Source organism: Juglans microcarpa x Juglans regia, chromosome 5S (genome assembly GCF_004785595.1).
Source record: "Juglans microcarpa x Juglans regia isolate MS1-56 chromosome 5S, Jm3101_v1.0, whole genome shotgun sequence".
In the NCBI taxonomy this organism is placed as follows: Eukaryota; Viridiplantae; Streptophyta; class Magnoliopsida; order Fagales; family Juglandaceae; genus Juglans; species Juglans microcarpa x Juglans regia.
In genome coordinates, this window is record NC_054603.1 from 5,135,982 (window position 1) to 5,147,426 (window position 11,445).

At 31.4% G+C, this 11,445-nt stretch overlaps 1 pseudogene; it reads right to left on the reverse strand.

Annotated features, from left to right (window-relative positions):
- Positions 1-3,308: 3,308 nt before the first annotated feature.
- On the reverse strand, positions 3,309-4,573 carry LOC121266862 (annotated as a pseudogene).
- Positions 4,574-11,445: the final 6,872 nt, after the last annotated feature.

The window sequence follows — 11,445 nt, forward strand, 5'->3', positions numbered from 1 at the left end:
GATTAAGCTGAGAGAGGATGTTAGAAGAAGGAATTCTGATGTCTTATGTCTTTTAGATTTAATTTTATCTTGGGCTTGGGTTTAGTAAGACTTTGAAGTTATTAGTTTGGTTTGTTATGACTACCGGGAGATTTTGGGACTCCTTAGCTTATTTTGCTGCAGTAATAACTTTGTAGAGTTTCAATGTGGTTATTTAGAGTACTTGAGATTGAGTTTTGCTAATAAAGTTTTGGAGTTTTATTTTAGTTGTGTTGGAAAACATGTTCTTAAGTGGCAGGTAGTAATTCTCCAGGCCAGCTGGGTTTGGGGCGTTACAGGTTATTATTTAAAGAACAAACTATTATATTACTGTACACCATTTATATAAGAAAGAAGTTAATTTTAGTTTTTATAATAAAATATTACTTTTGATGATGAATTGTTCATCTTCAAATTTGAAGATGTACTTAAAATCATTGTAGCTCAAAATTCAAATTTTTCATGAAGTCAATGTATATGATTTTATCTACATTTCTTCAAATTTTGAAAATACAAAGCCAATGCCAACGCTCTAAGAGCAAGTGTCTAGTAAAATTTTGGCTAATTTTTATTAAAGTAATCTATATTAGAGCAGTCAAAATTTTAATGCTCTACTTTTGACCTATAGTAAAGTTATTCTTTTTTCTAAATTTGGTCAGTTACTGTTCATCTCCAAAATAATATTTTATTCTAAATTATTTTTGTTGGTTTCACAAAATTCTAAATGTGAGTGTTAGTAGAAGAAAAGTTAGCAAAAATTGCATATGTGATTGTTGGGTGTGAGAAAGGTCGGTAAAATGTGTTTGTTAGATAATTAAGTTGATGAATAAAATATTTGGGAAATAATAATTTTAAATATTATATATTTTAATAATAATTTTTTTTAATATTTTACAAATACACTCTATATATTAATTAATAATTTAAATTTTTATTTTAGAATGTATAGTCCAAATGTGGACTAGTTTTTTCAATGGCTTTAGTTTTAGCTAAAATCTCAACTTTTAATCAAATTTAGATTTGGCAATGGCTAAATGCTCTAAGATAAGATAAAATTTTATGAATAACAATGATATAGTTTAAGTTTATTGAGTTTTGAGAAAGAGGAAAAATAAAAATAAAAATATTATAAAATAAAAATATTATTAAAATATTATTCTTTTTTATTTGAAAAAGTTAAATTAATTTTTGTGTTTTGTTTATAAATTTGAAAAAATAATGATTAGTTTAAAAAATTATAATGATTAATTTAAAAATATTTATATTTGAGTGATGTTTAAAAAAAAAAAAAAATGTCATGAAATCAAACAGGATTGGAAGAAGATTATGGGCCCTGCTACAGCTACCGAAAAAGTGGCCCGAATGAGTTCACCAAATAGTGCATTTCACTTTTTTATTTTTTTTCCTTTTTTTCAAGTGTTTTTTAATTATAATAAATATTTTTTAAAAAATAAAAAATTTACAATATCATTAAAAAACACTTTCTTAATTACTAAATAAAAAGAAAAAGAAAAAACCTCATTCGAGACGCTAAGCATTTCTAAACAACCCCTGACACTAGATCTAGCTAGGATAGATCATATAGAAATGAAGTGACAATCTGACCAGCAACTAATTTATAAGGTAGGGCGGTTCTATTCTGCCGTCCGAGTAGCATCGCTTGGTATTATTATTAGTTGTAAAATTAATTTTTATTTTTATTTTTTTATTCATATTTTTTTAATATATTTAAATATTTTTAAAAAATAAAAAAATATATTAATACATTTAAAAACACTTTCTTCATCATTCAGTAAAAAAAAACCGAGCAATCAAACCGAACAGTAAGATTTAAGCGAAATAGTAGACTTTTCCTTATAAAGTAACGATAGACTTGTGATTTTTTTACCACCATTTTATTATTTATAGTATACTTATTTTTTTAATTTTCTTTTAAATATTTTTTTAATATCTTTAATTATTAAAAAATATTAAAAATATAAAATTCTATTAATAATTATTTTTTTAACTATTAAATAAAGGAAAAAATTTTTTTAAAAAATTAATAAAAGAGTAGTAGAAAAATTGTAAAGTTATCATTATTCATTTATAAGCAGGTGAACGGTAGGTAGCATTGCCTCCCAAAGAGCAGCCACTTCACATCTGCTGCCACCGGCCCACCAGTACCCATCAAAGCTACCTGGCTAGCTTAAAGCTACCTAGCTAGCTAAGCTAGCCATCCCACCAAGATGACTACCACTCTCTCTCCATGCTGGATTGCGTTTGAGTCGTGAATGTTTGAGATATTATGGAATAGTAATAAATATGAATAAAAAGTAATAATATAATAATAAATAAATTTTTATATAAAATATAATAAATAATTTAATTTTTTAAATTATAAAATAATAATATTATTAAAAAATAATATTTTATTTAACTTTTAATTTTCATTTCAACTATATCATCTCAACTCACTATCTAAACTTAATTTTTATAGAGGGATTGTTTTTAAATTATTTTATTATTATTTATAAATAATTTATTAATATTTAGAAATTATTTATTATTATTATTTTACTATCATTTATAAATTATTTTACCATCCGAACGCAGCGTTATGCTCCGCTCTTTTATTCAAGGTTTCAAGCTGTGATCTTCCTGTCAACTCCTGGGATTCGTTTTGCAGAAAATGTCACGACCCTGATTTTTTTTTTCCGTGTTTTATGCTATCGCGTTTGGGTGTGCGCACCGGTGAGCACTTGCTTGTGCTTGGACTTGTCTGATGACTGATATTTACGCATATTAATTCTCATCGTCATCTCACCATTTTATAACACGATATTAGATAATTAAAAATTATTTATTATATTTTATTTATAAACTCATGACGAGAAAAGGGTGAGGAATATATTTTTTCTTAACGATATTCATTCATAACATTAGAACTTTGGTTGTTTCCCTTCCATTTGATACGGTAGTTTGGACTTGAAATCTGGTGAAGATGTACAGTACTATCAACTGCTCCTCAGTTAATCTTATCAATCTAATAAACATGAACCGTTGATAACCAAGCTACACTGAAAACGAACATTTATATCAAGGTTGGGATTTTGATCCATGATAGCAAAAACTTTCTCGTAAGAAGCATTTTTTGTCTTATATCAACACCGACGACATGCGAAGCATTTCAAAATCCAAAACTGTCAGATGTCTCACAATTGCCATTTTCTTTCATTACATTGATAGGACTCAAGATCCTTCCAAACGTCAACTGTTTTTTTTTTCAGACACATTTCAAGAGGAAAACAAATTTAGTAAATTGTGAAGGAATTTGATAAAGATTTAATGAACATGAAACGAACATCAATAATAAGTAAAAGAACTAACAACTGAACATCATTGGAATCAGGCATGCAAGTTTCGCATCCCACTTCTACATCTTGATCTCAATGGTGACAGACAGATGAAATGGAGGACGGCCTTTCAGATGCACCATGCTCCTGTTCTTCACCCACAATTCGTGCTGGAGTTTGAGGCATGCATTGAGAATGATCTGCCTCGGGCAGATCCTAAGCTGGGGAACGAACGTGAACTTAATACTGACCTATGGTAATGACAATCAGCGGAAATTGGTGGGTTAGTCCATGCAGAAACCGACACATGACTTCCAGACTGAAGGAGTCCCCGCTGAGAGGAAAACTGGTTTTGACTTATAGCGGGCTGTGGTAATTGCGGCAAGGAATTGAAGACAAACTCTTCTTCTCCATGACCTGTGTCAGAATTCCAATCTGTGTGGGGTTCAAACCAACCAATCTCCGCGGGGCTAAGATCTGACAAGAAGGAAGCTGAATTGACAGCTTCTTCGGCAAAATTAATAGGACTGGCATGGTGGGGAGCATCAAGAACTGGCTTCTTTAAGGATTGAAATGAGAGGCAAAGATCTTGTTTCAGTTTCGGTGGGTAGTCCTGCAACTGAATTGAAGATGATGGTGTGGTGGCAGATTCTGAGACTAAGCTCAAACTGTTAGTGGGGATGTCATTCATATGCAGTTGGTTCTGACGATCATAACCACAATTCGAGCCCATCATGATTCCTAACTCACTCTGATGCTGAAAATTCAGACGGCGTTTCTCAAGGTCTTTCTCTGATTGTTGAGAAGAGTTGATGGTACAAGAAGCATCCTGATTTTGTCTTGGTGAATGAGCGAGTGCATTAATTGCTGCCTTTGCCTTCTCCATTAGCCAATCGATGGCCTTACTGGGTCGATCATAGCCGAGCCGGTCTTGGACGTCGTAGAACTGAATAGCAGTACTAGCAGACAGTCTCAGCCGTCGATCTCGTGTAACTTTAGAGGTAGAAACCTTGCTGTGACGGTCCTTTTGTTCTCTGGATCGTGCAATACGGCTACCATGAGCTTTCACAACGTCTCCTTTCATTCTCTTGGATCTCTAAATGGAGGAGGGTTCATGAATCCCTGCTTGCATACTTCTCTCTACAAAACTTCCGTACTCTGTAGCCCATTGCCTGGATGCCAATATGGCAGAAGAAGAGATTGTATTAGAGGGTGGGGGTCGTTGATGTAACGCCCCGGTCAGATCGCGAGAGTTAGCTATCTCTTGTAGTTATTTATATATTCTAAATTTTTTATAAAATATAGACTCATTTATTTAAAATTAAAAATATATATTTTTCTACCAAGGTATCAAAAAAATAGTTCAATGAAATAAATTAAAATCTCCACAAAAACTTAGAAACATCTATGACTCAAAATACTGAAATAACATAAAATAATAAATCTACTAAATAAGATTCTCGAATAAATATTTGTACCATTTGACATTTATTCCTCTACGACCATCAAACCTTGTTAACACAAACTAATATTAACTTCCAGCTGAGACATTAAAATTATTTGAAAAATATTATGGAGATAAGGGATGAGTTATCAACAATTCAGTAAGTAAAGAACATATACTAGTATATAAACATGAGCATTCACAGAGTTCATAATGCATAATAAAATATTTTTCCTTTTTAGAATGCAGAATGCGGAATATGTTATTAAAAATATCAGAGCAAAAATTTGAAAATATTCTTATTAAAAATTCATTTGGTATAGCATAACTTAAACATTATATCAGAACAGAATTTCATGTTTAACCCATGTGGTAGAGTTGTGCAAACCCCGGCAGCTAATCGAGCAGAAACAAAATATAAAATATTCCCCTTATTATTCTCAGATCCCTGAGTGTGCACACAAGAAAGATCACGTAGAAAACTACTTTGCTTTCAAAGTAGGTGCACCGAAAACAGAAAAGTTGGTACCAACTCAAACAGAGACCACATTTTTACTCCCGTGGTAAGGTCAGAACGGAACAGAAACATAATGTCATGCCAAAGGTTTTCAGAGGTCACATCATGTCATATTAGAATTCAGAATATATTCAGAACACAATAGAATCAGATCATAGTAATATAATTATGCACAAATTTTCATATTCGCTCATTTTGTATAATTTATAAACAGAATATCAAAAATAAGTTCATGTCTACACAGTCATGACAGAAAATTCTTTCTTCTTATACAAAGTTTCATGAGTAATGCACAACAAGTAATTGAGATTGTTTCAAATTTCTTTTCATAACAAAACATGCATATTTTCTAAAATCAATCTCAATGAATTTCTTTTATGCAAAGTCTAGCATAGAAACATTGCTTACCTAATTTTTAGCTTTTCAGAATTTTCTCACAAGAGTGTCGAGCAAATATTAATCGTCACTTATAAAATAGTCACGTAGCTTCCATAAATTTTCAATCGAATACGAATTTCAATCTTTAAACCTGAAATGCTAAACTAACATATTTTTCCTAAATGTCTAAAATTCTCTTAACTATAAAATATCATTACTTCTCAAATTCGTCGATATTCACTTAATTTCTCCGACCACGACAATAAATTCTAAATTATTTGCTACTAAAATCTAACTATAAAAATTTAATACCAACTAATATATTTAACTCCTTAACTATTTCATGTTAAACAAACTTTTTAGACTAATATAAAGTGAGACGAAACTCACATAAAATAACATAAAATATTTATGTAATCAAATTGAAGCCCATCGTAAAATCATGTCCCACCAAAATCACCCGTTCAAAACACATCTGTATTGGCTTGTGACTAAAAGGGCACAAATATAATTTAATCTCAACCAGTTTACTATATATTATGTAAAAATCTTAGGGAGAGTTAAGCAAACCACTTTCATTTTATTTGAAAACAACTCAACTTTGTTGTGGGTAGAGGGCAGCAGAGGACTTATCGAGAGAAGCAATGAGCAACGTCAAGCGACTGGGTGCTGTGGCATAACACTGTGGAAGGGAGAGAGAAAGTACAGAGAGAGAGAGAGAGAGAGAGAGAGACTGCGAAAGGAAGAGACAAAGGCTTACAACATAACAGTGAGCAGTCGGGCAATGAGTGGCAGCTTCCGTTGCTGGTAGCATTTGGCTTTGTTCTGAGGAGTACAAACAAGGGCCCGTGCGGTTGAGGTGTGGAGGAAACGAGGCTGTTGGCGTAGACGTGGGTTGCTCTATTTTTGGTATGGAAAACAGAGCTTGTCGTGCAGTGCAACCTTTGTGGTTGAGACATGAAGAATCAAGGGTGGCTTAGGGTGGTTCCTACGACAGTGTGGCTCTCAGTCTTGTGGCACTGCTGTGCAATGGGTGAAGGTTTCAAAGTGGAGGTGTGTGGAGGCGTGGAGCTGGGTTTCGGACAGTGTGGAGTCAAGGAGGAGGTGCGACTGGCGTTCAATTGGGTGGTTCCGTGCGGTGGATGCACATGGTTTGGTAGAATAGAGGTCTTCGGTGATGGTGAGGTAGCGTTTTTGTGTTGGACGACTGAGGAGTATGGGTCAACAGACATTGGGCTGGCGGCTTGTGGTGGCGTTGCCGTGCTTGAAGGAATTCAAGTGCGGTAGCGTTGGGTGGCGTTAATTTGTGGAGTTTGGGTGGCATTAATTTGAAAAGGGCAGCGGTGCGCAGTTTGATTTACTGGTGGAAAAAGAGGAAGATCCGACAACCCTAATCTAGAGGTTGAAGATGATCAATACGTGCATGAGGGTGTGTGTGAAGTGTGTAGCGTGTATATACATATATAGTAGTTGAAAACCCTAGTGAAAGAGGAGATGTGCATGGCATGGAGCCGTGCATGGCGTGGGATCTGATTCTTGGTTCTCACAGGCTTGGACTTTTTGACTCATTTCAAAGTATTTAAATCCACGTCTTGGATAGTGTATGGACTTAGTAAATGGGTTGGACTAGTTAGCGTAGCCCCAATCATTTCTTTGGTTTAACAATATTTCTATGGGTCGGGTATTTAATCAACACTAATGGGCTTCAATGCTTTAGGCCATGACTAAAAAAAAATCCACCCGATCCATAAAATATCAAATGATTTTAACCTAATTATCTGGCCCAATAAAAATCCACATCTTACAAAAGTAAAATTTTAAACCTATAGTCTATCCCAAGAATTAATCGTTAATCTCAAGTAGGAGTTTCATACGTATAAATCCAAAAATTTTTAGAATGTGAGCTTGGTGCTGGGCCTGAGTGTTACATTTGAACATGCTGATAATTGCCTGGAATCCTTTTCTGTGGTTGTTGATCTTGTTCATCATCATCATCTTCTTCCTCGTTCTTGTTGGGTTGAACTTCATGATCACCTTTTTCCTCTTCCTCACCTTTCACTGATTCTGGTTGCAGAACTTGATAAGGACCACTATCTAGTAGGTGAGTCACCGAGACTCACTTTAGACTCGTAAAAAAGGCCGAGAGAATGTAGCTTTCGAACTCCATGAGTTAAGAAAATGATGAGCCAGGGACGTGTCTATGCTGCCTGCCGCCGGGGGCCTCCCAGGCCCTTCGGCATACTGACTTTATGTATTTTTTTCTTTTACAACATACCAAAATTTATTTTTTATATTTTACATATTTACTTTTACAATATAACATATATCAATTTATCTATTTTTTATTTATATCATTCAAATATTTTATTTTTAATATATTTTATTCATTTCAAATAAAATAAAAAGTAGAAAGTAGCTAAAAAAATTAATAAAAGGTAAAAAGTAGAGAGAGAAATGAATTAAATATTTATACAAGTGTAAACAGTATTCCATAGATGTAGAGATGATACCGTAGCAAACTAGATATTAGTTATAAAATATATAATTCATTGGATGGGCTATATTGAGCTATTTCTTTCAAATTTTACAAAAACATGAGTTAAACCCATTGAGAATGCTCTAGACACGCGAATAAAATAGTAATTTCTATAGCAAAATTAAGCCCTACGGAGTTAGGCCGCCTCGTTTACACAAATATTTTATAGTACAAAGTAAACTCACAAATTGATGTGGTTTTATTGGATCTATTATATCTACTTTACAATAAAAATAACTTTACAATCTGACGTACTATATCAAACCACATCAGTTTGTGAGTTTACTTTTGTGTAATCTCTTTATATCTAAAATATTTTCCTAAAATATTTTATGGAATTTTAAAAAATAAGAAAAAGTTGAATAAAAATATTTTAAAGTTAAAATTTTGTTGTAATATAATATTTTATTTTTATTTTTATTTTAGAATTTGAAAAATTGAATTATTTTTTATATTTTGTTGAAAAGTTTGAAAAAATTGTAATGATTAGGTAATGATTTAATGAAAAAGTTGAATATTTAAAATTGAAAAGTATTGTATTTTTGTTTTAGTAGTATTTAGATGTTGATATGGAATAAGATGATACGAGACCATCTCAACATCTAAACAGAACCTTAGAGTAACTATGTGCATCTATTTTTTTAGGATAATGATATCCTTACTCATCCTTTACTACTGTTTTACTATCCAAATGCTTTTTTCCTTTTGCCATTTGAATCTTGATTAAAAATATCAGAATATGACTTTTTTGCATAATCTAGAAAAAAATAAATTCAATCAACTAACGTAATCATATAATTTAATTCATAATAAATTCAATTTTATAAAACTTGGCCTTTTGCTCTTTGAGTCAATTTTTATAAAATTAAATTTATTTTGAATTAATTTACATGATTACGTTAGTTGATTGAATTTATTTTCTTTTAAATTATGCAAGAATATCATATTCTGGAATTTTTAATCTAAATTCAAATAGCAAAAGGAAAAAAATAACTATGTAGTAAAATAGTAGTAAATGAGGTGTAAGGATATATTACTATTTTTTTTATAATTTTTTATATAATTATATTTTAAAATAGGAATATTTTTATAAAAAAAAACTTTGCTTTGCACAAGTGATTTTATAAGGATTATAAAAAGAATTAAGTGTCATCTTTGGTGACTTTAGTTTTCTTAAGGATGATAATTCGTGTTTGCGGGTCGTGTTTGCAGGTTATATTCGTGTATTGTCAAGTAATGAACATTCGATTATATGAGTCAACTCGAACCCGATCCGTTAAGTTAAACATGTCAAACCTTAATCTGACTTATTTAAATAATGTGTCGTATCATGTCATCCGTTTTGATCCATTTAATAATTAATTATAAATATGTTAATATGACATGATTCATTTCAACTCATTTGATTTAATTAACATAATTTAAGATAAAAGTTAAATTCTATATTTATTAGTAGCCATAATATCTAAAAAAAAAAGACTACCTACTAACAAAAAAAGTCATTCCCGACCCGCTGCGACAATCCAGACCTCGATTGGTATGGTTTGGAGGCCCTGATGGTGATCCGGTGTGGCTATACGACATCCATATGTACATCCATAACAGTGAACATAAAATAAATGTATGAAAAATAAAAGAGATAGAGACACACAAATTTAAGTAGTTTAGCGTAATGCCTACGTCCACAAGTCGTTTAGGGGGGAGAATCTACTATAATATGGTTGTTTTATAATCTCTTATGGTCTCTCATTTTCGTTCTACAATGGAGATTAGAGATCTATTTTCTAGTGGAGATATATTATTTGAAACTCTTGTCGCTAGGTTGAAAAAGCTGAAAGAGAAATCAAAGTAACCATGATGGAAGAAGCCCCCTTTGAAGTTGTCTGATCCTTTTCATTTATCCTCTCCCCCTGTCCTTTTTTACGTTACATCTTATCTCCTTTATGTCACATCTCATCTTTTCTCTCCTGACACACTATCATTTCTAGTCTTTTGTTCCCTTCTTCATTCTCTATTTCTTCCCTCCTAATGAGACCTCCAACCTTGGGTTGGGCTTGGAAAGCCACTTTGGGCCTGAGATATTTTGTTCCTTCCAAGGAGCATATGTTCAGAATTAAAATCTCAACAATACAAATATAAATATATTGAGAAATACTAATATTTACAACCAACAACAATAAGAAAATTATAATTTTGAAATAATATTTAAACAGATTATTGCGTGTTGATTTCAAGTTAAACATGTTGACCCATTTTATTAATTGTGTATTAATGGGTCAATCCGTTTTGACCTAATGGTTGAAAAACAATAATTTTAAATAAAAATTAAATTATTAATTAATATATAGAGTGTATTTGTAAAATATAAAAAATTATTATTAAAATATCTAATATTATATTATTATTTTAACTTTTAAATAGATAGTCCAATATATATTAACCTCTATAATGATTTTGACTTTAATCAAAATCTCAACTTCGTCAAATTTTAGACTAACCATTGCCAATGCTCGGCTCCTAATTACTGTAGCTCAAAATTATTGGTGTGGTAACTTGCCTAATCCAATCTGACATATTTTTATGTTTTAGGAAAGAGCAAAACTACGCATCAGCCTGTAGTCGCAACACACCACACAATATATATATATATATATTTTTTTTTTTTTACCGCAACACACCTACGAATAATTTTTCTTTAGGAAAATGCTTGCTCCATAGATGAAGCCCACCGAAAGCAGCCACAGATTTTTATTTTATTTTATTATTATTATTATTATTTTTACTTAGTGATCAATAAAGTGTTTTTAAATGATGTTGTAGTTTTAAAAAAAAATCACAAAGATATAAAAAAAAAATGTATTAAAACAAAAACACATTTCGATGACCACCTTCGGTAGCCTTCATCTGTGGACGTAGCAGTGTCCTATGTTTTATTAGCGACTGACTTTATTTGTATTTTTCTATTTCGATGAGAGTGCTATAGAGGAAGGGAAATTAATTTTTATTTTAAGAAATGATATTTATAATTTTATAATGCATAAGTTTTACATATGTTTTTATATAAAAAAAAATGGCTAAATCTTACACCCATATAACAAATTAGTTCATTTATTTATTTATTTTTTAAATCGTCTTATGGTGATTGGTAGCCCGAATTTTCTCGTATGCTTTCACAGGAACCTAAACTCCGCTACTTAAAAACTCCCTTGAAATTTCC